The following is a 6,763-nucleotide window of genomic DNA, read 5'->3' on the forward strand; positions in this document are numbered from 1 at the left end:
CTATTTTGGTTGATTATTTATATTTCAAGAAAATGTTTTTTATTCTTATGTTGAATTCAACTGAGGTTAAAAAAAAGAGAGAAAGCCTGAGAATTTTATGTTCAAGTTAAGGATATTAAATAAAATGATTTTCATGTAATAACCACTGTGTTGCTCTACTTTTGGAGAATCATTGCACGCGTTGTATGTGTGAGGGGGTACTCAGGCCAAAAAAGGTTGGGAAACACTGATGTAGAGCTATTATTATTATTCCCCCATCGCTCTGGCGCCCCCTCTCGCGCAGCCCCTCTCGCGCAGCCCCCCCTATGCGCCACACAGAGCGCAGACCCCCTGTTTGCGCCACTGCTTGTTCCCATCAGCCTGCAGCTGCTCTGCAGAGCGACACAATCTTCTTTCCATCTCACATCTCTCTTGAATGATGGCGGGCTGCAGGGCCTCCTGCGCGCGGATGATCGCGCACGCGCTCCCGTTCACAGGAGCAGCAGCGCCGGAAGCGACTCGAGTTTGGACCTAACAACCTGAAAGCGGCCACGTCAGATCTTGTGCGCGCTCGCTCTGCTCAGACGCGCAACATCCGTCTCTGAGCGCGAGAGCAGCGGAGACGGACCCGCCTGCACGCGCTCCAAACAGACAGGAAGAGCCGGTGAGCGCGAGCTCGTCTTCCTGCCTGTAACCACGCCGTGAGTGGGTCCCATTTCACCCGTTTTTAAAGGTAATCTGGCTGTTTATTTCGCTTTGAAGTGTCGCCTGTGAGCAGAGAACGTGAAGACTGGAAGTTTAAAAGAAAAGAAAGAAGGATCAGGCCTGAAAACTGTGAGTCTGAGATGTTTCCCTCTGGTTTAGGGTCTTCTTCTGGGTCTACTCTGTGTGTTTCAGGCCATTTTGTGTCATTTTTGTGTCATTTTTGCTGCAACTTCTGTTATTTTGTGACCCGATAAATGTTCAGTTTCATTCAAAGTTCTGCACAGTTCCAGTTAACCCGTACAGTTCCAGTTAACCCGCACAGTTCCAGTTAACTCGCACAGTTCCAGTTAACCCTCACAGTTCCAATTAACCCGCACAGTTCCAGTTAACTCGCACAGTTCCAGTTAACCCTCACAGTTCCAGTTAACTCACACAGTTCCAGTTAACTCGCACAGTTCCAGTTAACCCTCACAGTTCCAGTTAACCAGCACAGTTCCAGTTAACTCGCACAGTTCCAGTTAACCCGCACAGTTCCAGTTAACTTCACAGTTCCAGTTAACCAGCACAGTTCCAGTTAACTCGCACAGTTCCAGTTAACCCTCACAGTTCCAATTAACCCGCACTGTTCCAGTTAACCCTCACAGTTCCAGTTAACCCGCACAGTTCCAGTTAACCCTCACAGTTCCAGTTAACTCGCACAGTTCCAGTTAACCCGCACAGTTCCAGTTAACCTGCAAAGTTCCAGTTAACCCGCACGGTTCCAGTTAACTCGCACAGTTCCAGTTAACCAGCACAGTTCCAGTTAACTCACACAGTTCCAGTTAACCAGCACAGTTCCAGTTAACCAGCACAGTTCCAGTTAACTCACACAGTTCCAGTTAACCAGCACAGTTCCAGTTAACTCGCACAGTTCCAGTTAACCCGCACAGTTCCAGTTAACCCTCACAGTTCCAGTTAACTCGCACAGTTCCAATTAACCCGCACAGTTCCAGTTAACCCGCACAGTTCCAGTTAACCAGCACAGTTCCAGTTAACTCACACAGTTCCAGTTAACCAGCACAGTTCCAGTTAACCAGCACAGTTCCAGTTAACTCGCACAGTTCCAGTTAACCCGCACAGTTCCAGTTAACTCGCACAGTTCCAGTTAACCCTCACAGTTCCAATTAACCCGCACTGTTCCAGTTAGCCCGCACAGTTCCAGTTAACCCTCACAGTTCCAGTTAACCCGCACAGTTCCAGTTAACCCGCACAGTTCCAGTTAACCCGCACAGTTCCAGTTAACTCGCACGGTTCCAGTTAACCCGCACAGTTCCAGTTAACCTGCAAAGTTCCAGTTAACCCGCACGGTTCCAGTTAACTCGCACAGTTCCAGTTAACCAGCACAGTTCCAGTTAACTCACACAGTTCCAGTTAACCAGCACAGTTCCAGTTAACTCGCACAGTTCCAGTTAACCCGCACAGTTCCAGTTAACCCTCACAGTTCCAGTTAACTCGCACAGTTCCAATTAACCCGCACAGTTCCAGTTAACCCTCACAGTTCCAGTTAACTCGCACAGTTCCAGTTAACCCTCACAGTTCCAATTAACCCGCACAGTTCCAGTTAACCCGCACAGTTCCAGTTAACTCGCACAGTTCCAGTTAACCCGCACAGTTCCAGTTAACCCTCACAGTTCCAGTTAACCCGCACAGTTCCAGTTAACCCGCACAGTTCCAGTTAACTCGCACAGTTCCAGTTAACCCTCACAGTTCCAGTTAACTCGCATAGTTCCAGTTAACCCGCACAGTTCCAGTTAACCCGCACAGTTCCAGTTAACTCGCACAGTTCCAGTGAACCCTCACATTTCCAGTGAACCCTCACATTTCCAGTGAACCCTCACAGTTCCAGTGAACCCTCACAGTTCCAGTTAACCCGCACAGTTCCAGTTAACCCGCACAGTTCCAGTTAACCCGCACGGTTCCAGTTAACCCGCACAGTTCCAGTTAACTCGCACAGTTCCAGTTAACCCTCACAGTTCCAGTTAACTCGCATAGTTCCAGTTAACCCGCACAGTTCCAGTTAACCCGCACAGTTCCAGTTAACCTGCACAGTTCCAGTTCCAGTTAACCTGCACAGTTCCAGTTAACCCGCACAGTTCCAGTTAACTCGCACAGTTCCAGTTAACCAGCACAGTTCCAGTTAACCAGCACAGTTCCAGTTCCAGTTAACCTGCACAGTTCCAGTTAACCAGCACAGTTCCAGTTCCAGTTAATTCGCACAGTTCCAGTTAACTCGCACAGTTCCAGTTAACCCGCACAGTTCCAGTTAACCCTCACAGTTCCAGTTAACCCGCACAGTTCCAGTTAACCTGCACAGTTCCAGTTCCAGTTAACCTGCACAGTTCCAGTTAACCCGCACAGTTCCAGTTAACTCGCACAGTTCCAGTTAACCAGCACAGTTCCAGTTAACCAGCACAGTTCCAGTTCCAGTTAACCTGCACAGTTCCAGTTAACCCGCACAGTTCCAGTTAACCCGCACAGTTCCAGTTAACCCGCACAGTTCCAGTTAACCCGCACAGTTATAATAGTATTAGTAATAGTAATTTGATACTTTTCAGATGATTTTTGTCTGGTTATTTAGTTTTTATTCGATCATTTGGCATCTCAGCAGCATTCTTGCATGTCTAAAGTTAACTTCTTGTGCAGTTTTGCAACTCTTTGCATCTCTGTGGTAATTTTCCCTTTTTAACTTTTTATTTTAAATATTTTTTTTAGTTTCACTTCTGACACGTTGCATATCTTCCTCGTCCTCACCTGGATTTAAAATGTTACCCGGTTCCTCTCTAACAGAACCTTCTGTTCTGCTGTAAACTTTTCTCATTTTCACACTTCTTCATCCCAACAAACCAGAGAAGACTTGAGCGCTGCAGTCACCACAGAGCTGAGAAAACGGTGCGTTTCCGCAGGAAGCTCTCAACCTTTGCTGACTTCCTGTTGCCTTCTGCAGCTGCGCCCACGCTCGTGACCTGCAGCGAATACTTAGAGCAGCTGTCTGCAGGAAGAAAAAGGGTCGACAGTGAAGTTTTACAGGCTGCAGGACTTTAAAGTCGAGACTTTGGAGCTCCTTCGGTGTATTTTTCTACAGTGAACTGCTGTGTGACTTCATCACTTCTGCAGGGATAAGAAGACGTGCTGCAGCACCGTGGAGGACCTGCAGGCCGACATCACTTCCCCTCCAACTGGGACCAGTCTGGATCAGAGGACTTTCTGCAACGTGGAAGAAAATGCAGAAGAAGACTTGAACTGAAGGAGTCAGATTCGCACTTAAGAAAGTAAGAACAGGCTCCAAAGTGGTTGTAAGCCTCAATATGGACGCAAATCCTGAGCAATAAACGTTGCGTTAGTTTGTAGTTTTGACGGTTGGTTTTCTAGGTTAGCTGTTAACTATCCGTGTGTTTCACAGCTGTTTTTCCAAGCTCCATCTTTTGCATTCCCTCTAAATTATCTGATCTATTAACATGAAGAAAATTGATTTTTGACACAAAATCTTTCCCGTTTGCATCTCGAATCGTCTTTGATTATTTCCTCCATCCCATCCATCCATCCATCCATCATCTTCCGCTGGTCCGGGGATCGGGTCGCGGGGGCAGCAGCTTGAGCAAAGAGACCCAGACGTCCCTGTCCCCGGCCACTTCCTCCAGCTCTTCTGGGGGGACCCCGAGGCGTTCCCAGGCCAGCCGAGAGACATAGTCTCTCCAACGTGTCCTGGGTCTTCCCCGGGGCCTCCTCCCAGTGGGACGGGCCCGGAACACCTCACCGGGGAGGCGTCCAGGAGGCATTCTCACTAGATGCCCGAGCCACCTCATTATTTCCTCCTTCCTCAATAAACCTTATATGCATGCACACGGAAAGCTCTCATAAAAGCTAGTGACAACCTTTCATATACATTAGTGAAAGGAGTTTCACCTAAACAAGAAGTTGGTATGTCTCGCTAATATATTTAGCTTTATATTAGCGAGTCGTGGCTAAATATTATCAAGTAAAGCAGCTGCTTCTGCAACGCTTCCTGCAGGCTGCTGAGCCTGTGCACGCTTAGCTAGCTAACCAACTACTGTTTCAAACGGCTTCCATTTCAAGTGAAATACCTCTGATAACCTATAGGTGCCGGCTACAAAACATCCGAGCTCCCAGTAGACTTCCATTCAAGATGATCCTTGTTAACATCTCTTACGCGATACGTCAACAAATCTTTTACCCATGCACCCTGCTAGCCAGCGCTAACGTTAGCTGAACTAGGCTCCTTCATCGCTTTCTAATATAGGAACTTCTGGTGCTAAAACAGCGAATATGACGGCTAAATGCTGAGCTCGTCAACAAATCTTTTACCTATGCACCCTGCTAGCCAGCGCTAACGTTAGCTGAACTAGGCTCCTTCATCGCTTTCTAATATAGGAACTTCTGGTGCTAAAACAGCGAATATGACGGCTAAATGCTGAGCTTGTCAACAAATCTTTTACCTATGCACCCTGCTAGTCAGCTCTAACGTTAGCTGAACTAGGCTCCTTCATCGATTTCTAATATAGGAACTTCTGGTGCTAAAACAGCGAATATGACAGCTAAATGCTGAGCTCGTCAACAAATCTTTTACCTAAGCACCCTGCTAGCCAGCGCTAACGTTAGCTGAACTTGGCTCCTTTCTAATATAGGAACTTCTGGTGCTAAAACGGCGAATAGGACGGCTAAATGCTGAGCTCCCAGTTTCAAAACTGCTCTCCTCCAGAGAATGGACGATATCTTATGGACAAAGTACGTTTTTTGTGTGCTGTGTTCCGTCTGTTACAATGCAAACGCGCAGCAATATTCAATGCTAACACATAAATCTTTGTATATCTTTATAGGAGCAACAAACACGTAGAAAAATAGTGTTTTTTTATCAAAACTGTGAGCAAACGATGGTGCATGATGTCTATGTTGATTCAGGAAATAAAATGGATTTAATATGCATCAAACAGAGGAAATCAGTGTTGAGTAACTATCAATGTATTATTGTTAATCATTATTTCTTTTCTCTTCTGCAGTAAATCTTAGTTGCTTTAAGTCATTTGAAGTCATCAGTCAACTCAACGACAAGACTTTTTTGGATTTAAAAGGATTTTACTTTCAAACCCAACCGGCTGGAATAAAATGGTTCCCGGACTAAAATGGTTCCCGGAGTGGATCCAGATGAAAGCTGTGATGGATTATTGTGGCCTTGGTGGACCAGAGAGGGTTCAGATAAGTCTCCTTTCTGCTACTGTCTTCTGTACCATGAAATTGATTCACTCTCAAACACACCGAACTGAACTGTCACTGCTACACTGCTACAGTCGTCACATCAGTTCCTTAACTTTGATTTTCTTATGAGGACTGAAATTGTTTGCTTTCTTTGTTCCTTTGTGTTTGAAAACAAAGAATTATTTGCAGAAACTAAATCAGCAGTCGTGTTCTTATTTTTGCTCATTTTGATCGTGCGGATTTCAAGCTAACCGGTTTGTCGCTCTTCTCTACGAAAAGTGGAAAACGTTACAGAGTGTGGGGTAACCACGGTAACCACCTGTGTTGGAAATCTAATACGAGGAGACACTTGAGAACCATTGTGAGCCCATTTATACCCAACGTGTGATTATCAAACCCAAAGGTTGTTAGAGCCTCCTTAGATGGTTATCCAGGATAGCCACCTGTTGGCTTACATTCCAGGCTTGTAACGGACATTATAAGGATGTAGCAACTTAAAGGGATAGTTCGCCTCTTTTGACATGAAGCTGTATGACATCCCATATCAGCAACATCATTTCTGAACATCTTCTTACCCCCTGCTGCGTCCTGTGAGCCGAGTTCCAGCCTCGTTTTGGCGTTGATGAAGGTAGTCCGGCTAGTTGGCTGGGGTTTAAAAAATAAAGCGTTTTGCTTCTCAGAACAATATGCGTTCAACAGAGTAATACATTTGCATCACAAAATGGTTCTCCAGGAAAAAGTCAGACCTAACAATCTCTTGGCCCTATTTTCTCTCCCTGCGTATCACTGCCTGCTGTGCAGACCGAGCAGCAAACACCGTAACAGGCGC

General features: G+C 46.1%; 1 long non-coding RNA gene across 1 annotated transcript; it reads left to right on the forward strand.

Moving 5' to 3' along the window:
- Positions 1 to 374: 374 nt before the first annotated feature.
- On the forward strand, positions 375 to 6,431 carry LOC142368901 (uncharacterized). The gene is made up of 3 exons (XR_012767449.1): positions 375 to 813; positions 3,838 to 3,992; positions 5,739 to 6,431. It is a non-coding gene; the product is annotated as an uncharacterized LOC142368901 (long non-coding RNA).
- The last annotated feature ends 332 nt before the right edge of the window (positions 6,432 to 6,763 follow it).

Source organism: Odontesthes bonariensis, chromosome 19 (genome assembly GCF_027942865.1).
Source record: "Odontesthes bonariensis isolate fOdoBon6 chromosome 19, fOdoBon6.hap1, whole genome shotgun sequence".
Taxonomy (NCBI): Eukaryota; Metazoa; Chordata; class Actinopteri; order Atheriniformes; family Atherinopsidae; genus Odontesthes; species Odontesthes bonariensis.